The following is a 24,001-nucleotide window of genomic DNA, read 5'->3' as shown; positions in this document are numbered from 1 at the left end:
AGGCATATACATATACGTCAATATATACGGGAATTTTAGCTCACGGACAACTCCGCCGACACCGGATTTTCTGCGACACTGGGCCTTTAACGCTTTCGCGTTAATACGTGCTAAAGAAATTCCACTCGCAGATATGTTTAGTTACATTACTTGCACCTCTGATGGCGCCGCTTGTGAGAAGAGGAAGTTTGTAGCGCGGGACAGCAAAGCCTAAATTCGTTGCTAACAATGTGTTATACCAGGAAGCGCGCCTACCTTCTCTTTACACGAGATTCCTCATGCTTACGGTTCAAACTTGTTTAATAACTTATGAATCTCCTTTACGAAGTGAACAATATGCATTTATTATTGAACCAATTTCATTTTTGAGAACACGTGGCCACGGTTGCATACTCCACAGGTTGTACTTGTGCAGGCACAATTAGCACCGTTCGTATTAAGGAAATCATTCCGTTTGATAGGTCCGCGTTGTCACTCAAAATTTGCGGAATTTTCCCCCGTAACGCTAAATTGCTGCCACCAACATATTTGAATTCCCCTTTGCAAGACTATTTGGCCCAATTTCCAATAAATGTAAAAACTTTCCTCGTCTGAAGAGAGGACAGGCGTGCGAATCTACTCACCATCCCTCGACTGTTTTTTTTTTTTTTTTTTTTTTCATTTCGCCTGCCAGATTATACGTAATTTTTTCAGGCGGAATTCCTGGCAACAGTTCTTGCTTTGCGAAAGTTACCCTATTATGCTACAAGAGTTATTGCCAGATTCTCTTTCTGTATGCAGCGCGCTTAACGCGTCTACAAGCTTGACAGCTTTGAACTCGTTGTGTGCATTAGCTCTTAATGAAATAGCTGATTCTCTCGCACGAGCTTCTTTAAATGTTCCGGTGATGGTCCGTGCTGCCGGCCACTGCGCATATCACTGCAGCTTTGACCGAAGGCAGAAAAAGCCTCTCATTAGAAAATCTGCGGACTTTATGCATCTAAACTATTCTTGGAACCGACAATGGTGTCCTAACCGACAATTCGAAATACCATTTAGAAGGCTGCGTTGCCGTATTCCACCACTAAATATGTACTTTTACAGATGTGGTCTGTCGGTATCACCTTTATGCTTCCTCTGCAATGAGAATTGGAATCCATGGATCACTTTTGCTATCGTGTCGGCGGTCTTAGACTCAACGAAAACGATGTTTAGAAATGCCACTTCGTAATCTAGGACTGCCTTTATACAGTACTGTAGCACTCTTACTTGGAGCAACGGTATTAGTTTACAGCCACAGGAACGTTTGCCGAGCCATTTATGACACAGAAAGATTGCCTTATTAATATTTTCCATGATTGATTTATCTCTCCTACAATAAATTATCAATTTAGAAAATTCAAATAGCAAAAACACAAATTCACAGTAATAATACTATGTATTATTATTTCAAAATTTAACTTACTCATTCTTTACGTCTATCCTTTAGGTATTTCTTTAATAAGTTTCTTATCATTCCTGTCTATGCAAGGCTGACTACCTTGTTATATACTATTTTACTTCATTTATTATCGGTTTCTCATTTGCGATTACTCATTTATTTTCCCTTCTCTATTATCATATTATACCTCCCGGTTCGTGGCCTATAGCCCGCACAGTGGGCTTGTGCCATTAAATAAGGCATCATCATCGCAAACGAGGTCAGCAGCTTGGTGGCATTTGTTCTGGCGTTTAATTACGTGCGTAAGTAATTTGGAGCTGGGTCATAGAGTGCCCGTTTACGTTCCTCGGTGGACACGAGGGCTCTTTCGCAATGCCTCGGCTTCGAGCTCACTAGGGTTCGTTTTTTTCCAAACCGCCGTAACACGGGCTGCCGATCTCTTCCGCTGTTTCACTTCCGATTTGATGAGACATTTTAAGTGTGTGTAAATTCGTGGCAGAATTGCAACGTGGTTAGGCGCCACAGTGATTCGGCCTGTCATGCGTATCCATGTCTTCTCCCACTGCAGAAGGCGTTTTTACACAGTGTATTTTGGCTATCCCAAATTAAGGAAAAAATTATATATATTGTGCCGAATGGACGAAAATAAATTACATTGCGCCAACCTTCCGCAATTCCGCCTCTTCAGTACTAGTTCAAGATGCGCACAATACGTGCGCGACAAATGAAAGCGTGAAGTAACTGATGAACAAAATACCAGTTTATCAATGAGTTTTCAATAATTACCTTAGGGCACATGTAGCTGTGGAATTGAATGAGCAGCTCAGTGTGCAAAGCATGCCCATTTAGGGAGAATCCTGAACTTAGCGACAGTTTCGAGCTGTACTATACGTCATCAATATGGCTTCCCATACGTTGGATTTCCACGCACTTTCCCCTGAAAGCCTCCCTTGCCTGCTGTGGGGCAAAAATACACGGAACTCATTTGCATTTCGGTACAATTGGTGGACGCTTATAACAAAGCTGATGCTTTAGTCTCGGGATTCCTACTAAATGTACATGCCCTCAAGCCTCATCACTGATAGGAATCAGTTCCCCCATTGTAATGTGTGCCTCACTCATCTTTAAGCATTTAATTCATGCACCTTAGTTTATATAACTCATCATATCATTCGTTGCGCCAAATAATGCACTTCAAGTAACGCAACTGAGGATTGCGCAACCTGCCATAGGCAAGTTAAAAAAAAAAATGTGTGGATCGAAGAAGACAGGACATTCGACACACTGACGTGAATGCTATCGTTCGTTTCTTGTAACCTGCTTCACATGATTTGTAGTTCTGGGTGCTATGTAGCCATATCTAAATTGAACGAGAAAAATGATACAGCGGCAAGCTTTATTTCCGTATTTTCGCGTGTTTCAATAGCACTTGCTCTTGGCCTAGTTTTCTTCTTTGCGTTGACGTGAACACAGCGCTTATTAATGCGATTATTGTAAGCATATATATATATATATATATATATATATTCGAGTCGGAATTTGGTTTTGTTGTCTTATGCACAGCATTAACAGGTGTCGTTGACATTTCTATGATGAGGTTGTAACCGGAGAAGGGGGAGCCGAGATAAGCTCGTTCGCCACACTTGCGAGCTTATCTCGACCTTTTCTGATGCCGTGGTTGCGGAATTCACCGTGCGAATCCCACGTTTCTGCCGTGCCCGGTCGTCTTTGTCTATCTTCGAGCCTGCTTTTTTTTTTTTTTTTTTTTTTGCGATTCTATTGTATACTGGCGTTGCCTGATGCGGATACACCGGATAGACCGGAAGCAGTGGGTCTCGTATAAAAAAAGGAGTCGTTCGCCGCATGGGAGGCCCTTCTGCTGAAATGGTGATCCGCATCGCGGAACGCGCCCCGCGCGAAGGGAAGCAGCGATTGCGAGGCGACGCTGCGATTGTGGCTATCTCGTTTCGTCTGGGCACAGCTGGCACACACGCACATATATAAAAACACTAGCTCGCGCGCTGGCGCCACTTCTAGAACCGCCTCAGCGTGCGCACTGCTCAAGATGACCACTGCGCGCAGGACAGGCAGCCCGAGACTGAATGTAAGTCACCCGGATGGCGAGCTTCGAGGAATACTCGTATCAGCTATAGTCGACTGCTAGTTTATGCTTCTGAAAAAGAAAAAAAGAAGCAAATGGTACCGCTTTTACTGAGAGCAGCAGTGGAGTTTTGCGGCCGAAAAAAAAAAAAAAACTGCGTGAAAGGCTGCTATCGACGCCACCTTCGAACTTGCAGCCAATCGTGACTTCGGAAGTTCAGGCGTCGCACGGTGTATAAGGTCACCGTTTGTAACGTAAAAAAAATTGTGCTAAAGGCTTGCCGAGCAGTATTTCGTATAGTTAACTTTTCGTTAGTGAGAACGAATTATGCTTCATTCTAGAGCCAAAACGGATTTTTTCTCTCGAAAATTGGTTTGTACCGCTCGCAAGACAGCTAAAAAAAATGTGACGTGACAGCTTCAGCCATCGGCGGCGCGGTTTGGACGCGCGAGAAGTTCTAAGCGGAGCGCATCGCAGTACGGTCGCTAAAGCTTTTTTTTTGCGTGTGCGTGTGCGTATGTATTTTTCAGCAAGCGCTAGCAGCCGCGGTGCGTGAGCGGCGAAATATACGCGCATGATGGGGTGACGCGATGTCAAGAGGCGGGACCTGTAGCGAAGCCCCAACCCAGTTTGTACTGATAGGCTAGTCTTTATGATGTTTGTTTTTCTTTGACGGAAGGTATTGCTTCTTAGCGGAGAGAATTAAAAACCAAACTTCTCTTTTTCGATTCTCTCGGCCAAGCTGCGGCGCCAATGACGTCATAATGACGTTGTGATTTCGACGTTATTTTCATATACGCAAAGTGTTGTTTTTGTTCAAGAACTTCTCAGCGGTTGGCAGGTTGGCTTTCTTGTGTATTTTGGGGTGTAAGGTAACGCTTTTTAGAGCGCAGCTTTTAGCCCGTTACTACGGCGAGCTTCGGCGGCGGCGGCGTAACCGAGCCAACGAGCACAGCGAAATATGAAAGCGAGCGCGGAGCGCAGCGGGGGATGAAAGGCGTGCAGGAGGAAAGCGGAGAGAAGAGTGCAGCGGAACCATGAGGTGGGGGGAACGCGGAGGAGGGTATGGCGAAAGCGTGAGAAGAAAAGCGGAGTACGGCGACGATGGCTACCGAGATGGCGCCAGAGTAGCGTGCGTCGTCTGGTAGGTTTATCGGCGGCGGCTGCTGTGAATCGCGCCCACGCGCCACACTTCGCTCTGTTTGGAACGTGCCGCGCGAGACATTGTCCGCGCCAGCAAATATATCGCGAAATGAAAATTATAGAGCTGCGCTCGAATTTCCCTAGGAGTATCGTAATCGTCGAGTTCCCCCCCCCCCCCCCTTGAAAAAACAAATGTTACTTACTAGCTTCGACGACACGCTGCCAAAATCCATGACGTCACGGGCCGCTGGTGCTGCAATTTCGATGTGGCGTCGCTACCTGCATTTTACATCTTTCTGGAAGTACCAAGCCTCCCGTCACAGTACGACGCATTTGAAATTCGGGAACTGTTATCTGTCGGTCTAGCTTAAACATATTTCTGCTCAGTGTCCTTTCACGCTCTTGATGTAGAATTTCCAGTCTGAGGACACTGGTTGCACGTTTAGGCTTTTAGCCAACTGCTATACGAGAAAATATTAAAAGAAAAAAAAAAAAAAGCCAAATACTAGTAGCAGCGTAGTGAACCACGCTTTCAACGTTTCATAAGTATATGCTAGTCGCGAAAAATAGTTCTGAAGGATTTAAGCTTGCAGCATTACTGGTTTGCCTCAAGCGCGTGCTCAAGTCCGCGCTCGGACGTCTGCCTGCTGCATTCTCTCCAGTGCGTCGTACTTAATCCTAATCAGCTGCTAAAGCTATCACGGTTACCACTGTCAGTACATTTGATATGGAAAAAGTTGATATAATACAATACATAAAGTTGTACATCGCGGTCTTCTATTACGTGGCTTTAACCGAAGCTAAGGTTACGAATTACCCGCTTGGCGTAACATGAAATTTATAGCTTGTCGAATGTCCAGCTCAATCCGTATTTTTTTTCTCCGTTATCTTTTCTTTCCAATTTCGGCGATTGCTTTATTAAAGTATAAAGACACACTAGAGAGAAATATAAGTGGAGCTGTATTAGTAAATTACCCTTCTACAATCCCACTAAGTTTCGCAGAAACTCCTTGGAGTTGTCTAAGTATGTGTAAGCATTGTGCCACTTGCTTATCTCCACGCAGCCCGCTGTCATTATCAACTTTATGAAACTTGATCCGACCAGTACCATCGCGCTCAGTATGAGCTACACCGCGGGTTCGCGTGGCCAAGCGCACTGTAAGGTTGTACAATGGCGCCGATCGGGACGTGTTACCGAGTTATCAGGGGAGGTTTTGGCTGTTCCTGCGAGTGCACATCGCCTCCACTTGCTTGCTTTCACCCTCTCTTCGCTTCGCCCTGTGTTGATAGCAGCTTCAAAAATAACTGCCGCCGTGGCTTGACGCCCAAACTTCGTGCTCGACAAGTCGAGCTTCAAAAGACAAGGTGAGATCTAGCCTGGCTCTCCAAATAAAGGAAGGCGAGGGTGAAAGCAAGCAAGTGGAGGCGATGCGCACACTCGCAGGAACAGCCAAGCCCTCCCCTGATAACTCGAAAACACGTCCCGATTGGCGCCACTGTACAACCTTGCAGTGCGCTTGGCCACGCGCTCCCGCGGTGTAGCTCATATACTGAGCGCCATAGTACAAACGACAGCGCTGCGGCGACACGAACTGCTGCGGACGGCGGCGCAAGGCGAATTGATGACGCAGGCAGACTACTGCAGGTGGTGGCACCAGGGGCGCTGATGACGTTCCGATCATTATTAGCCGTTATCGCTCTTTTGCGCCTTATCTCTCCGGGTCGAACCATTATGACCCGTGATCAACCGTACTCCGGCGGCGTATGGCGCGGCCGCGCGGGCCGTATCTTGAAAGCGATTTGCGATGGCGACAGAGAGCACCGACTGCTGATAGCTTCGCGTGCTCTGTGTTCTCACCGCTTAGTTCACGTTGAAGAGAGACGCGCGGGCCCCTATCTCGAAAGCGACCTGCGAGGGGGGATCACAATTCGGCGAGCGCTGATAGCTTCGTGAGCGCTGTGTTCTCGCCGCTTAGGTGGCGTTAAAGCGAGAGGCAGCACAAAGGTGAATTCACTCGCTGCTGCGGGCCCTATCTTTAAAGCGATAGTCTTACGGGACGGACGGACGGTTTTCCTCGTTGGGTAAACAGAAATGCATACGCAGTTGAACAGTTATCGTGTATATTGTAGAGAAACCCAAGACGTAAAAACGAAAGGCAGGCGGCTTAGTGTTGCCGAACGAGCGCGCCGTGACGTCGTGGATTTTGGTGGCATTCCTTCGGGACTAGTTAATTTATGATCAGTAAGTATGGACTAAATATGGCGAAATACTTTCCGAGTTTCAAGAACTTTTGCCGAGCCGCAATGTCCCTATGCCGAGCCGCAATCTAATACGAGAAAACACTTTGAAATCCGTGACAACACACTGACTTATACCAGAGCTAGAGGTTAAAAAAAAAAAAAAAAAAAAAAAAAAAAAAAAAAAAAACTGACTTTTTCTTTTCTCTTCTGGCATTCGACTCCTTTGCGTGAAATTAATGACATTAAAGTTTTGAAGAAAATGCTTTATTTGTCTAAACTGATGTTTTTTTTTTTCTTTTTAGTGTCCCTCTAAGGGTTCAATGAAAATTTCATGAACCATTGGTATACGGCAATCTAAATTGAACGAGAAAAATTATACAGCGGCAAGCTTTATTTCCGTATTTTCGCGTGTTTCAATAGCCCTTGCTCTTGGCCTAGTTGGTTCTTGCTGCGTGACATAATTGCCGCAAATATCGTACACGAAAGGTGAAAGAAACATGCACACACACCCGGCAATGTGTTTCTTTCACCTGTTGTGTGTGGGATTTTTGCGGCAGTTATGCCACTTTGTGTGTTTGAGGCGTACCGAATGTGAATATACGAGTTGTCCCATGTGTCGGCCCCAAAATGTGTGACGTATACGTTTTCATCATTTGAGAGGAGCGTTATAGGATGGCGCTAATGCTGTGAGTCGTTATCGTGCGCTATAGGCGAACCTACCGCAACGCACCTCTCTGCGAGCACCACACTTTGCGCGCCCGCCCACGCGATAGTGGATGTAACCTTTTCATGTAACCTTTTTTTCATTCTTTTTTTTTTTTCTTGCTGACTTCTCTCTTTAAGGGAAAGCGCAAAGCTGTCGGATAACCGAGTACATAAATCATTGCATCTGCGCGAGAAAGCCTTAGCATAGCGGTAAACTTTTCCCTCCTCTGTTATACACTGTCAAGTGCTATAGCGGGTGTCGCTATATGTATATGGCACAGCCGCTATAGCAAATCCAGCTCTTTATGGACCCACAAACTCGCGTGCCACAGCGCACAAGAAGCCCCAGAGAAGGCACACACTTTCTTAAAGGCAATACATAATTAGTTTTCGGCCATCGATTACGTCCCTGGCCCGTATACTTTTGCTCACGAGTGTACGTGCATGCGTCCGGGGGCCTAAAAAGCACGTGTCCTCAAGCATGAACAAATTTTCTCGACGAAGTTCCGCGCGTCAGAAAATCTAGCGAGACGGATGGATGGATCTTCGCTGCACCGTACCTCATGTGACGATCAAGCGGCGAACGTTATTGAGACGCGATGTGGCAGGCGTAAGGTGGGACTGCCATGGTGGAAATTAACACGAAAAAAAAAAAAAGTCTGTACTTGTTGCGCTAGAAGAAAAAAAAAGGACGTTGTGAACGGTTATAAGCGTTATTTTTGCGGATAAATCAAACGGCGGCAAACTGCCTGCGATGGCGCAATGAACGCCACGCCGCGGGAACGAAGCCTTGGCCAGGAGTGGAGTGACGCCTCCCGATTGGCTCGCGTTTACCGCCATGTGTTCGCCGCGTGCGAAGTTCACCGTTTTGACACCGGTTGTTCGCCTCGTGCGGGCCGGCCTTCATAATATAGGCCACTTTCTGGCGACCTAGTCGGAAAAAAAAAAAAAAAACGTTGCCGTTTCAATGCATTCATTACCTTTTAGCTGTTTCCTTTAAAACTGGAACGTGCTGTACGATATGCACCGGACGCCGTACCGGTGCCACACTGCTATAAATGCGCGAGCGATGCAATGGAACCGCCGCGGTAGCTCGGTGGCTATATGAGGTTGCGCCACTGAGCTCTTGATCGTAAAGCCCCTATATATATATATATATATATATATATATATATATATATATATATATATGGGCGTTACGTGATCGCGGGCTCGAACGCGGCCGCGGCGGCCGCATCCCGATGGAGGCGGAACGCAAAAAAAAAAAAAAAAAAAAAAAAAACGCAAACGGCTCTATAGGGAGATGATCGGCGTTCTTCGAAGTTTCACACGTATACGAGGACTGAATTTCGACCGCGCATGTTCCGCTTTGCTAGTGTTCTGCATGCCTTTGCGATCGAGCCTGTATACTGTTTCGAATGCTCGTGCTTTTCGCATAATACCTAAAGCGGTTCCCTTTTTAACCCGCTACAATGATTGATTGCGATGACACACGCGCCTCGAATTCTTGTTTGCTCTCCAAGTGTGAGTGCGGTCAATGTTTGCCCGGCGTTATCGCTGTGTGCGTTCCTTATCGGTGTATGCCGTGTACTCTCCGGAGTTGAGATCTCTCTTCAAGCGCGACCTTATACGGTGACGTTTCGTCATGTTGGGCGCGTTCACGAACGGAGAAGACGTGCCGACACTTCGGCTTCTGCGTTGGACATTAGCACGCGTTCGCCTCGGTCTACGAAGCTTGTCGGTTCGTGAGTGTTCAGCCTACCGATGCGCATTCATACGTTGCTGGGGTTAAATTGCGTACGTGCGTTGGAAAGGACGTTCTTGCGCCTTGCAATGTGCACACAGACATATATACAGGGTGTTTCAGAGAACACTTTCAAAGATTCTTAAAGGTTGCCTGTGGCAGATAGCACAATTCTAGTTCATGAGCTGGTCTACTCGAAGAGGCGGACATTACTTGCACAAGAAATTGAAATGAATAATGGAATAATTAACAAAAATTACTAATTAAGTTTTTAACTAATTACCTGATGGCCTATATTGCAATTTACAAATTGTAGCCGTGGAGTTCGCAAGGCGGATTCACTTGGAACGAATTCTCGGGATGACACCAGTTTCGGGATATTAATTCGCAAACTTTGCGGAGAAATGCATTCGCGTTTCTGTTAGTTTCTTAACGAAACGTCCCTTTAGGCATTGAGGCACAAAATTAACTTAAACTAAACGAAACGTCCCTTTAGGCATTGAGGCACAAAATTAACTGGAACGCCAATGCATTTCTCCGCTACGTTGGGGAATTAATATCTCGAAACTGGTGTCATCCCGAGAATTCGTTCCAAGTGGAACCGCCTTGCGAACTACACGGCTACAATTTGTAAACTGCAATATGGGCCCTCAGGTAATTAGTTAAGACTTAATTAGTGAATTTTGTGCATGTAATGTCCGCCTCTTCGAGTAGACCAGCTCATTGACTAGAATGGAGCTATCTGCCACAGGCAACCTTAAATAAATTTTGAAAGTGTTCGCTGAAACACCCTGTATATATTCGTACTCAACAGCGTTCTGCTGTTAAGCACGAGGTCGCGGGTGCGATTCCTGGACGCGGCGGCCGCGTTTCGATGAGAGCGGAATGCAATAACGATCGTGTACTTTTTACCCTTTAGGTGCACATTAAAGAATCCCCCCCCCCTCCTGGTGGTTGAAGTTAATTCGGAGCTACCTTCTCTACCCTGTCCTGTTGCTTTAGGACGTCGATTTTTTTTTTTTTTTACCTTGTTAGGCCAGAGATCAGCAGCGGACTATGGCCCTCATGTTTTGCCCGTTAAACATTGGAGGCAGGAGGCAGTTTCCGAAACAGACTTGTACTCTTAGTATAGTGCGCAGCCTTTGAAGAGAAATTTCTTACTTCAGTTAACAGTATCTATAGAGCGTACGTACTAAAATTTTATTAACGCTGGGTATGGTTTAAAGGCAAAATTATCCATTAACATTCAGTTACGCAGTTGATTCGTGTTATTAGTCGTGTTAATTACATGCCGGTGACTTAAACGAAACTACACACGTTATGCTGAGCAGCTGTCCTGTCAACCATTGGCTGTACGCGGAGAAGATGACACTTAAACAGAAGAGAAAGGAAAAAGAATTACATATTAATTTTATAGTGTTTCATATGCTTGCAGTTTTCGCCTAATGGCGTTTCCAGAGGCTCCAGGACATAACTGCACGTAATATAGCGCTGCTATAGGGATGGCGGAACGCGAAATGAACTGGGTGTTTTTCTTTTTCTTGCAGCCGCACCAAATTTCTTTTTTAAAGTTTCCTGTGGCAGGTAGCGCAATTCCAACCCTTGATCTAAATTACTCGATGAGGTCGCCATTGCGTCTACGGCAAATGAATGCTTCGTTGAATAATTAACATAGTTACGGTAATTAACTGTGTAATTACTCCACGGCGCATATTGCCATTTACGAATTGTATAGCCAGTGAGTTTGCGAGGCGTATCCACTTGCGGGGGAATGACTTTCCCAGGATCGTACATGTTTCGAGATACTGTGTGCCGTGAAACTTGCGGTTAAAAACGCGCTGTTGTACCACTTATTTTTAAAGAAAATGCTGCTTTATGCATTGAAGCACCAAAGTAACTATATATAACGCCAATGCATTTCGTCGGACACTTTGTTAAAATTATCTCGAAAGTGGCGTATATAGTCCCGAGGATTCGTTTTAAATCGCTATGCCTTTCGTACTGACTAGCTGCAATTTGTTGATTGAAATATCTGCCGTATTTTGTTTATTCAAGTACCATAAAAGGACACGTAGGGAGGACACAGCCACTAATTACAGGGTGGCGCAACTTCTTAACATGCACGTACAGCTACGCATAAGAACAAACTAAATCAGCACAGCAAAGCACGCGGGCTTTAGCCCACAGTTGCCGCAATGAGCGGAACAGTATACCATATACGCGGGTCACGAGTTGTAGCTAGAAAGGGGCCCGTTTAACTGTAAATGAGGGTCAAAAGCGTAGCTGTTTGGGCGAGTTGGTATGCCGTGACTTTTGGCTTGTAGCGCAGCTCACGCTGTTCTCCGTTCCTTTTCTTTATTACTCCTTCCACCTTACTTTTTGCTCGTTCTGAGCTGCGCTACAAGCCTAAAAGTCAGTTCAGCAAAGGTTGAGTTGCAACGAAACTAATGTGACGTATGATCAATGTGATGTTAATTCACGAACGCTATTAAATAACTTTAGAAAATAATTAGCGTAGTTATGCTTATTACTCAATTAAGCGTGTTGATTTTTGTAAAGCCAATACCGCCTCGTCGAGTAATTTTGATCAAGGGTTGGAATTGTGCTATCTGCCACAGAAAGTTGGTGCAGCTAGGTGCAGCTAAAATGAAAGCGCCCTGTATATGGGCACGCTTGCTTTTGTTCACTTGGTGGTCTCGCGAATTTAATCGATTGATTGATGAGTTCAAAAATTTGAATAATTATCAATGAATCGGATGAATAATTGATGAATTGTTCAGCGATAGCTTTTTCTATGGTTCTATAGTCGGATACAACTTTAGAAGACAGCGGCATTTGTCCCTCAAAGGCGGATGGACACGAGCCGGCACCAATAGGCGCGCACTTCAGGTGACGTCATGAGCCGGACGGCCGGTGTCCCCGCCGACGGAGAACATGCCTAACATGGCCGCCCTCGCTTCGAACTGGGCCGAGTCGCGTCAGCTCTGTGCGTCTCCCTTCGTCAGAGTGAATTCGAATTGTTTGTGGTGGTCTGTCATGCCGGAAATATTATTGTGAGCTTACGATGCACAATTTGTGCCGCGTGCGTTTGTTCTGAGCCTTGAGTCGGCGAAGAAAGATTGCAGCGAACATCGGTGGCGCTGCGCTGCGCTTCGTGTGGAAACAAGATCCCGCGGCGGCATACCGCTGCAAACAAACATCGTACGTGTTTGTTCCGTGGTGTTTTCTTTTGCTCCTAAGTGAAGTTACGACGAGGAGAGTTCGCCAAAGTATGGCACCTACTGTGAGCGGCGGGTGTGTTTGTGTACTGTGCCCCTGCGTTTCTCGTCGGACGTGGTGAAGTGATGGAGCAAAACCATTATCAGGATAAATGAGAAAAGCGTGCGCGGATGAAACCAACCTGCGCGTTTCTCAACAGAAAAGATTTGTGAAAGCAACCTCCAACGCAAAGATTCGTTGCTGCCAGCTCAGCGTGCAAACGCCCGATCGTTGGCAGCAGTGTGATAAGATAGCCGAGCGTCTAGCGGCGTCGTTCGAGTGTTGTGTAGCACCGTCGATTGATTGCTTTCTACCAATGCTAACAATCAGTGACTAACACGCGCTGCTTGAGCGAATGTCATTGGATCGTTAACGGTCAGGCGTTTGGAAGCAGTGTTTGTTTCCTTAATGTCAGCCTGAATGCTAATTTAAAATTATGACTGATACACTGGTGCCGTTGCAAGGGAGCTTGGCATGAATTCGCGTCGCTGTGTGGCTTAGAACTCTTCGCTCACTGCACGCGCAAGCTGTAGTAGAAAGCCTGCTGTGACACAATCGCGCATAAGTTGTGCTGTCAGCGCTCGACTTGCTTTCCCACAACACAGCTTTGCGATTTGTCGTGATATGTCGCTACTAAAAAATTCCCATGACACTGAATGCAACAGAGCCAATATGTACATTAAAAAGAAGTACGACAAAGTAGGCACAGCTGCTTGTGAACTGACTCCCAATAGTTCTACTCGTGTCTGCGTTAAATGTGTGTGTGTGTTTTCTTGTGTGTTTGTGTATATTTGTTATTTTGCCCTTTTTTGTATTTTAGATCTTGGTTTTCGCGCTCACGTTTGTGTTCATGTGTGTGAAAATGTGAGTTCTTCCGTGCGTGTATGTATTTGTTCCTATTTCTATCCTTTTATTTTTGCATTTGTTCTTGTAAGCATGCTGCAGCCACGACTTTCGACAATTCCATTAACTCGTCTCATTCAACGCACCAAGTCCTGTGAATAGCAGGGCTGGTCTCTTCGATGTCATTAAAGCTATTCTCTCTTGTCTACCTTGCCTCCTCAGTCTGCCACCTTGCTTTGTTTTCTCCTACTATTCTGACCTTGCTTCTTGTGCTGTTGCTGCAACGTGATTAATCAACTTGCACCAAAGAAAGTTCTATCAGCTGTGACAACAGAAACATTGACAGATACAAAATGTTAAAAGCATCACGTGGCTTGCACAGTTACTTCGTCTCTTTCCCCTGTTAATGTGTTTATGCATCAGTGCATACGGTAGCTTACCAGAAGTGCACATGAAAAGGTGCCATATTGTGAAACAGCACCTTGCTATGTTGTTGCATTCAGTCTTTATAAACAGATGGTTTTGCTGCCCGTTACATGTAGTGGTACACATATATAACATTGTGCAGTGGGGTATCATTTCCTGTCATGACGCTTTCATCATTACAAATGCAGTTTTCTAGTGAATGGAGTCCAGCGAAGCAGTGCTGTGAGAGCTTTTGCAACTTTCACCATTTATTCCCCAATATCACTGTCTGAATCTGTCCGTCACTTTGCCTACGGCTTGTAATGAACAAAGTGACTCACTAAAACACATTCAACTTTTTTCCGGTATGTAAATATGACACAAAAATGCTAGCAAAGTTAATCACGTTAATAATTGTGCTTGCATTCGCATTACTTGCTCGAGTCAGATTAATAAATTGAAAATTGGCTATGACAACACTTTAATTTTCAGTGCAGACTGCTAATGGAGCCATAAAGCGTGCTCAGACTAATTTCACTATGGGGCGCGGCAAACTCAACGGTGCCTGCCTGAATGAGCAGTTTGGGCCTCTCTAAGCTAATGTTTTATATTTGTTCTCTTAATCGCATTACTTGTGTGAGCCAGATAACAAAATAAAGAATGCAACCACATGAATGTGCTTTGGCATTCAAGCTGCTGACAGTGGCAGTTTGGTGTTGTCTGCTGCTATTTCACCACCACTCGCTATGGCATGACTGCGATTTCCAGTGCAGACTGCTAACATAACCATAAAGCGTGCTCTGACTACTGCTATTTCACTATGGGGCGCGTCAAACTCGACGGTGGCTGCCTGAATGAGCATTTTGGGCCTCTCTAAGCTAATGATGTTTTATATTTGTTCTCTTAATCGCATTACTTGTGTGAGCCAGATAATAAAATAAACAATGCAACCACATGAATGGCTGCCCGAATGAGCATTTTGAGCCCGCCAACGATAATCAGGGTTAACAATAGTGTTTCATTCAGATATGCCAGCATTTAAATGTGTTTCTATGCCACTTCTTAAATCCAGCACAATGTGTGCAGGACGTTGCTTATCAGAATTGAGCTTCTATTATAAGGAATATGCCATAAATGGAACTGCTTATTTATTTGAGAGGTCACGGAATGGATGGTTGGCTGTTGCGAACCCACCGGCAAAATTTTGGTAGCCCTAATAAGGGCTGTTCTTTTGTTAATAAGAAGCGTTTATGCTTCGTCGAGTGGCTCAATGCCAGACAGCTCGCAGTCGGAGTCGCTTTCTTCAGTGTCATCTTCACCCAGCTGGATGATGATGGGTTGAATGTGCTCACTCCCAGACGGGTCAAGTCTGAACTTTGCCTCCAAGTCCATCACATGCTGAATGCTCTTCCTCCAGTCTTCCGCCGTTACCTGCTTGATTTTCTCCTTCAAGATGACGTCGACCGTGGACAGCTTGAAGTCTCTGTTGTCCGCAGCGATGCCATTTTTGACCTTGGCCCACACAAGCTCAATGGGATTAAATTCGCAGTGGTACGGCGGGAGCCTGAGTACAATGCAACCGGCCTTTACAGCTGTGTTGTCTACGATGTAGCTCAGAAATCGTGACTTTACAGATGCCACCAGCTCAAGCAGCTGCTTGTTTATCATCCTTTCACCGTAGGTGATGTTCTTGCTTGTGAGCCACTCCTGTATCTTTTCCTTCTTCCAGGCTGTCGTCGGCAATTTCTCTTCTCGCCGGCTATGGTAAGGTGCATTGTCTAAAACAATGACGCTACCAGCTGGCAACTTCTGCAGAACGTCATTGAACCAGCCCTCAAAGCGATTGCCGTCCATTTCCTCGTGGTAGTCGCCTGTCTTTTGGCCTCGGAATATATCCAAGCAGCCGTCGACGAAACCATCCTCGCTGCCGATGTGCGTCACGATCAGGCGCTGACCTTTCCCAGAAGGTTGTTTTAGACCCGTCGTCAGGCCATTTGCTCGAGCGAACAGGCGTCCGCGCTTCTGCACCACGGTGTCTGTCCACACGATCGACCGAGTGTGTCCAGCGGTCACCCATGTCTCGTCCAGGTAGAAGATCTTTCGGCCTTCCGCCCGGTAGCGCTCCACGTCACGGAGGTAGCGATTCCGCCGATCGGTGATGTCATCCCGGTCGATAAGCAGCGAGTTGCGGCTTCTCTTTTCGTGCTTGCAGCCGATCTCGGCAAGCAGGCGACGCACAGTACACCGCCTTAGTGATGGTAGTTCCATACGCTCCGAGAACTCGGTAGTTACCTTCTCGACCGTGGGTATCTCGTTGCGGCGAAAGAAATCGTGCACACATGATCTCAGCGCGCACAACGTGAAGCTGTCAAACTTCGCGCTGCGTCTCCTCTTCTCCGCATTGCGTGGGCGATTTCGCGAGGGCGTCGTCAGTTTGCCACCCGAAAAATGCGAAGCTTTAACTTCCTCCCTCACTCTGAACACAGTCCTTTCGCTTACACCAAGCATGTCGGCGACAAACTTGCTCGTGTCCTCCACGCTGCATTCAGGCTGCCTGTTGCGCCAAAACGTGTAGCAGTGGAAGATCATGTTGCGTGAATCGCTGTTCAGGATGTGGCCGCTCTTGTTCTTGCCGAGGCTCCTTGGTGGTGTGGTCATCGAGGCGACACAAGGATCGTTCGGCAACAAAGGATCGCGTTCCGATGTCACCTCGCTGGGCTCCATGGCGGAAAACTGGCACGGAATGCCGCGCGCGATCGTGCCCGAACTCACGAGATCGCAGGTTCGCAACCGCGAAAAAAAAGAAAGAAATATTAATTAAAAATAAGCCCAACGCATTAAAAAAATAAGGTTGTGCAAACACACAAAAAGTATATATGAATCTTATGCGACTGCTACGCCCGGTGCCGTCGATCTTGCTCCGTAGCAGACGACGCACAGCGTTGTAGAAGGCACGGAGTTATTTTTCTCTCGCGATCCGGCATGTGCGGTAGCATTTCCATCATGACAGTTTTACCAAACCACTCGTCAAGATACACAAATCTTATTTATACCGACAAATACGTGTTTTAGAAGCAGTCACAATTTTTTGAGTGGGACTATTTCTTTAGTCGCGGAGGAATTGGCTGCTGCGCTTCGGTCAACTGGGCGGGGCCTCCTCCTGTCTTCTAAAGTTGTACCCGACTATAAGTGTGCTCATGCGTGGCGCGGGTCGGCCTTGGAGCGTCATTTTCTTAGCTTTCGCATTTCTTTCTTGTCCCGCCCGTCCGATGTTGAGCTATAAACCTACGATAGTGCATGTTGTGCGTTTGGGACTGCAAGAATTCAGGTCGCGGGATCGAATCCCGGCCACGGCGGCCGCATTTCGTTGCGGGCGAAATGCGAAAACACACACGTGTACTTAGATTTAGGCGGCTGGAAGAGTGCACCGCACTCTGGCGGGCTCGCAGCGCGTCAGCCTGTCGGTCGCCCCTCTCTGCCTGCATGTAAGTATCCGGCAGAGGAGGAAACAGTTCTCGCCCCATTCCGGTCCATGTACTCTGGTCAGAAACACAGTGGGGGCGCGTTGCACTATAGTTGCAAGACTTGGCAGGGCCGCCTAAAGGCGTAAAAACTGCCGAGATTTTAAGGAACTCGGGATATGTCGTCTTCTGCAGCAGAACGCCATAACCATCGAGCCGTATAGCAGCCGATATGCGCCGAGCGCGTGTGAGTCGCGTCGATGCCTCCTTCAGACGTCCAAGATTATGCCGCTGTATCACACGCACTAAAGTGACTGAAAACGTGCTACATTAAGGCACATATGACCCGTCTACCTCTTCTGTCTCTTGCAAGTTCGTGCTGTCTATTGGGATCGTACCTGAGTGCGGACGACTTCTGTGCAACGCGACCGGGATGGTTTTGCGACTCCGTGCTTTCTTAGACTTCAGTTTTTCGCGATCAACACAGCGGACGAACAAGAGCTCGCGTCATCGTTTCTGATGACGCGAGATGACGTGAGAACTGATGATGCAGTTCTTATGATGAGTCGTAACGGATTGCATCCAGAACAAACTCACTGTGGACTTGGTAAACTGTTGCTGCGCGCCTGCATATAGCTTTACTACAATCGCGTGAAAAATAGAGGACACATTCCAGCATAACCGCCGTGATGATGGCGCTTTGTTCGGAACTATCGGCAGGCGGTATGTTTACGGAGGGGCTTTCATATACAGGCGCGGAATGTTCCCGCGACTGGAAAGAAGTATAGCTGCGCCTTTCTCGGGCCTTGCTGCTCCCACTCCACCTTTATTGTGTGCACTTCATTCATTAGCACCATATTCTCAGATGGACTCGCGTCGCTTTTAAATCGTGTAGTTTATGCGACTCGCCTTGGCTTCGGAGGTGTCGATACAGTTCACCTAAAATTTTCTCTCGGCAGGTGCTCTCTTCGTTTTTCATCTCTTCATTCTGCAGGCGTATACGTTGCGCACCTGTCACACCCCCCTTCTCTCTCTTCCTTCGTTATTCAAGTAGTTTTCAGTTAGGTGGCAAGAGCAAACTCCACAATTAAACAAACGCCTTTTGGGGCACAGTGCGTGTGGCGCATTTTTCGCTCGTGCCGGTGTTGAAGGTGCCGATTTTTCGTGAAAGGTAAGAAGGCGATCTGTACGTGTGTCTTGTGTTGACTGGCAATATGTATTGGTACGAGCCGAATAAAAGACATTGTAGGCATAACGTTAAACTCGAAAGGCAGAAGTATATGGACTAAGGATCGCACGTGGGTTGTGATTAAGGAAAAATAAAGTCTGAGCGGAGAATGTGCTTGAACCGAGGGCGGCAAGGAATTATTGCAGTAAGATTACCAAAATTTGGGGGTGTAGAGTGGATTTGATTCGCGCCGAACAGGAGTAACAGGTGATTGCTGGTCTATAGATATGGCTTTGTCCTCTAGGGACTTAGTAGGCTTTGTGATGATGATAGATATCTGATAGCCTTGTATTAAGCGTAAATCTGCTTCCTTACAAATACTACGGCACTTGTCCGCTGATTTTGCGGCTTCCCATTTTTACTCGCGTGACGAGTCGCGGGAAAATAAGTTTTAATAAATGGTACGGTTCTTTTAGGTGAAATTTTGTATATGCGAACTTCAGGAGGTTTCGAAGGTGCGCGCGCGCGTTTAACTCTGTGAAAGGCATTCATCAAAGGTGGCTTCCCCTCAGTAAGGTCCGATTCTGCGGAAAACACCATCCTTTCTTGAGTCGCATAAATTAGTATATTGAAAACGGAAAACAGTTAGGCGTTCATATAACTGATGACGCTACCGTGGCAACGGTAAGTACTGCAATGAGTGAATGAATGAATGCCAGCCGGGATCGAACATGGCCCCTCACGGTTCTGAGCGGCCCTGAACCATTTGTACAGAACTCCCTCGTTTATTGCCATGAGTGTAATTTTGGTGACAAATATCTGCTAGAACACCAGTTAATGCTGTTGGAAAAGTTAATTACACGAAAGGACTCGTGAAGCCGACAATGTAGAAGAAAACCTCCAACTATATTGGATCGAATGCCTCGCTACGAAGCGTGTCACGCTCTCGCCGCGTGCTGGATGCTGCTGATGCAAGTGTCATCCAGTAGAAGGATTGCAGTATGACAAACGGAGCATATCTACGACCAGAGCAATTTTATGCTGAATAGCAAAACGCCACATCCACAGCTGCGGCAAGTCGTGACTATATATAGTGTCTCAGTGCAATGCTTTTGGGAGCATATACAGGGACACTAGTCGTGACCAGAGCTGACTCAGGGTAGTGCAATGGGGCATCTCCATGCAGCACTCCAAAGTAATCCCGGCGAAAGATAACTTGTTCCCGCTTTTCACGGCATACGATCCACCAGCCCTGGTGGCTCGCGCAGTGGTTTGGAGGCTTCCGGAACGGATTGCACATCGAAGTTTCCCCGTTGATCTCGCGCGTGTGGAAGTCGAAGCACCTGATGATGAACGATTCTGTTTTTCAGCGACGCGCACTCGGTGTTGTGCACACATGGTCGTCGTCTCTGCGCTCTGATGATTGGCTTCGCAGCTGCTCACTCGGATCGAGCGAAATGGCGCGCTCGGCGTCGCGCTACGCGATGGATCATCGCGACGAGCACGCGTGTGCAAACCAAAGGCACTGACGTCGACCTACAGCAAAGCTGCGTTCGTCATAGCTTGTGACGTATGCGCGTCTAGCGCTGAAGGCAGCTGCGCTTATGTCCCGTCCTCGCGCGGTTTGCTGCCGTTCTTAGCCTCGGCGCCCAATCAAGGCCACTTAGTGCATACTCTTACAAGACGCTGTGCTCCATCAGTATAGCTGTCGTGAGCCGGCGTGCGCTCGGCACGATTGCCGCCATTTAGTTCTTGTAATACACCGTTTCTGGGAAAGAGCGTTTCTAGTCCCCAGTTTCCGGCCGTCCGCGTGCGTTCGTACAACAGCAATGGTGAGCTCGATTATAAGCGCGTTTCGTTTTGTTCGGCGTCTGAGTGTGATGCCCTCGCGCCATAAATCCCGTTACGAGTGCGCTGACCTTGGTATTGCCCCGTGTTGCTGCCGTCTCGCTGTAGGCGTCTGGCGGAAAGCCATAGGGCTGCGTGTAGTATGCCCGCGCTTTGATAGTGGGCTTTGGTTTGGAGAGTACTTGAAGCAGGAGTAACACCTAATGTAATACCTTTGTAATACCTAATGGAAGTGTTTCTTGCTGCCATCGGTAGGATGCCTTTAGTCTGAGCAAGCATAGAGATGCGTGGACTTCTTTGAAGCCTGACTTCGGGTTCACTGGGCAGCTTTCTGCTTCTGGTTATTTTTTTGCCTTACGTACACTTTCGACATCGGTCACTGGCTTTGACATGGGCTTAACTAGCGTATACGCGGCTTCGCCTTTCCTCTGTCTATGCTCACTCAACACGAGAATGGTCGAGACACTCGGCGGCGTTTTGTGTTGTGCATCTTGGAACCAAAACACTTAAAACGCCGACATATATTTTAATCGTGATGTATAGCGAGAGAGAGAGAAAGATAAGGAAGGCAGGGATGTTAACTAGAGTTCGGTTGGCTACTCTACGCTGGAGGAAGGGGAAGAGAAAGAAGGGAGGGAGATAGGAGTATAGAGTCAAAGGCGCTCGTACACACCAGACGTTCTCAGAAAGCACAAAAGTGCCTTCTGAGCCGATGATCGGTGGGGACGGTGTTCTAGTCTAGTCTGTTCACTCAGAGGACGATCATCGTGGTGTAATGTAAAAAAAAAAAAAAAAAAAAAAAAAAAAAAAAAAAAAAAAAAAAACCAGGCGTGAGAGTTCTGTTAGCTCACATCCGTCCACCGTGACCTATAATTGGATCTAGGTCACCACATGGCGCATGCTGCAATCTCATTTTAAAGGTACATTGTCGCTTTGCTCACTGCAGTTGCACGTGGTACAGATGCTGTATTATGAGTACTGCATCGCTCGTGCCATTACAGTATGTTAGCAATCTTCACTTGGCGAAGCGTTTATGTTCATTTTTGTAAGCACTGCTTGGGGTAATAGCTCCTGGTGACAGAGCGCGCTTTGCTGAACGGGCGAGTGCTGTCAAAGTTACTCGGTCACCCGAGACGCTTGACATGAGAGGCCATGGTCTCATGTCATGTGTCGAGACAAGCGCGCACGCTTCGTTTCCGGAGACCTGGCAGTGACTACGTCACGACGTTGCTCCGCCGTGATGCACACGTGTCGTTTGGAAGAGTTCTGTTTTTAATCGGAGTACACCCCACTAGGCGTTCGGTGCACGCTCGTCACGGTTTGACTGCGGGCGGCTTAGCGCTTCCGCCTTGAGCGTTGCGGGGGGTGCCGCATCGGACGCTCTGTCGGTTCGCCTGCAGCGGAGCGCGTTTTCGTATACACGTTTCACTTGGCTGAACTGGCGTCGTAACTGCCCCCCCCCATCCCCGCGCCTCCACTGCCTTGACGTCAGATGTGTGCCACAGTGTACTCCTTTAACGCGCACATGTTCTAGCTGGTCGTTCGTTTCACTCCATGCGTATTAGAGCCACACATGAGATGACCGAGTTGAGCTTCAAAGACACACTCGCGAGCGCCTTCTTGGCTTTTCCAAATTGATTCCCGAAAAGAACCATATCCAGAACCCGTCACTGCAATAATTGTTATATATATATATATATATATATATATATATATATATATATATATATATATATATATATAAAAAGAAATCGGGTAGGCTGTATCAGGGATGCAGCAGCATGGGGTACGTGAAACGTCTTGTGCGTGCTGCAGAAGGTGTATGTGCACTGGGGTCCAGAAATGACGTAACCAAATGGGCAAGCTACGTTTATTCACGCATTAGAAAGCTTACATACCAAATTTGGGGTACAGTTACTTGGGGGTCTTATGCTGTAATTTTGAAATCTTGCTCGTTCCGGATTCTTAGTGGGCCGAGCACGGCCGAGCGAGCGCGAAACTTCTGCAACGAATTGCGCACCTTGTAAACCTTAAAACTCCTGATGAGCGCAGGGTTGAGTTTGATGGATTATATATATATATATATATATATATATATATATATATATATATATATATATACTGCGGCTGAGTCAGCTTCCTCAAACGCGACCGCTCCCGCTCGGAGCGACAAACGTACTACTGAGTGTACTATAGAATAAGGTTATTCTACTACCCTTATAGTACTACCGAATCTCTCTGAACGCCGAACAAGAGGCTAAATTTCGCCGCGACTGCGTCATGCATGGCGCGACAATGGCGCCATCTGTGCGCGCGACACGGGCGTAATCAAGTAATGGCTTCCTTCCTCTACACAATGAAGCCAAAGTGAGGCACTTGGTTGGTAGGGTTGCAGATATATAAGCGATAATAGTGTAACATGTTTTCGTTGCATACCGTTTTAGCAGGCGACCTTCTCTGGCCGACTTCATAGATGTCTCGCATCAGAAAATTCCTTCGCAGGTATACGTTAATCTGAGCGACTGATACATCAGGGACAGCGAAGCTTGTTAAGCTCTTTCACTCTTTGGAATTGTACTAAGCGTGGTATGTTTGTTGGCGGTTCGCAAGATGATTAATCACCGACGCCCTCGTCATACGGCCGCTTCAGGGCTCCCACGCAGGCGGCTTTGCTGGACAACGCGACGCCATCAGCTTTAAGCGCCGCAGCCATACGAACTACTATAAAAAAAAAGAAGAAAAATAGCCGGCATTCAACGTGGAGACGGCAGGTTGCGAAGTGAGAAGCAACAATTGCCGATTATATTGTCTGAAAAAACCGCGCATTCCGGCGAGTTATAAATGCGAAGTGAGAAGCAACAATTACCGATTATATTATCTGAAAAAAAAAAAAACTTATTCAGCGAGTTATAAGCAAGGTAACCATTATCATTAAGTACGTTTTAAAGCACTTTTTATTAGTGACGGCCCCCACGAAGTAACACAGCGTCGCAGCATCACGGCGTAAGCTTCCACTGCCGGCAGCAGTACAAACTTTTAGCTGTTCACCAGCGTGAAGCCGGTATGACGCGACGTGAGAAACAGAATAACGGACTACTGAGTTAAAAAAGCCGCGCGCATAAGTTGTCTATTCACATACGATGTACGCACGGTAAGGTTTATTTTATAATAATTCATTATTAAGTTTCAAAGCAAATAAGGGCCCCGACACTTGGCGTTGCATCCAGATTTGATATGGACCACGTCGCTACACCGCCGCATGCAGGAAAACCGTTGCTGAATTCCCTTCAACAGCTTCACTGTAAAACGCGCGCATGTTGTAAACTGGCGTGCGTTCGCTTTTTTATTTTTGAAAGATTGAGGAAAATAAATTTCGTTTTAGGCGTGGAAAAAACGCCGTATCCTTTTCACAAAAGAGGAAGAGGGGCCGGCGTTGTACTCTCGCGCGGCCGCGCGGTCGCCCGGGTCGTACCTTGCAAGCGATCTGCGTTGGGGGCAGAGTCTAAGTGTGCCGACGGCTCATACATTTGTGCGTGCTGTGTTCTCGCCGCTCAGATTGCGTTGAAGCGATATACAGCACGAAGGTCGCTTCTCTCGCTGCTGCTACCGCGCTTCCTCACGCCAGCGTTTCGACAGCGAGTGTCCGCGGTCATAGAGCGTGATG

General features: G+C 47.0%; 1 protein-coding gene across 26 annotated transcripts in view; it reads left to right on the top strand.

Annotated features, from left to right (window-relative positions):
* The window catches only part of LOC119436989 (long-chain-fatty-acid--CoA ligase 5), a 184,140-nt gene that overhangs the window by 73,522 nt on the left and 86,617 nt on the right, over positions 1-24,001 (top strand). Inside the window, exon 1 of one of the 26 annotated variants that reach the window (XM_049660172.1) lies at positions 3,436-3,524. The exons of 24 other annotated variants lie outside the window; for them this stretch is intronic. The gene's annotated coding sequence lies outside the window, so the exon portion shown is untranslated. Of the gene's footprint in view, positions 1-3,435; positions 3,525-24,001 lie in introns of those variants that run through there. One more of the 26 variants, XM_037704042.2, reaches the window with a different exon arrangement.

The sequence above is a fragment of the Dermacentor silvarum genome, chromosome 1 (genome assembly GCF_013339745.2).
Source record: "Dermacentor silvarum isolate Dsil-2018 chromosome 1, BIME_Dsil_1.4, whole genome shotgun sequence".
NCBI classification, from domain to species: Eukaryota; Metazoa; Arthropoda; class Arachnida; order Ixodida; family Ixodidae; genus Dermacentor; species Dermacentor silvarum.
The sequence above is the reverse complement of the archived record's forward strand: the minus strand, read 5'-3'. Positions and strand labels throughout refer to the sequence as shown.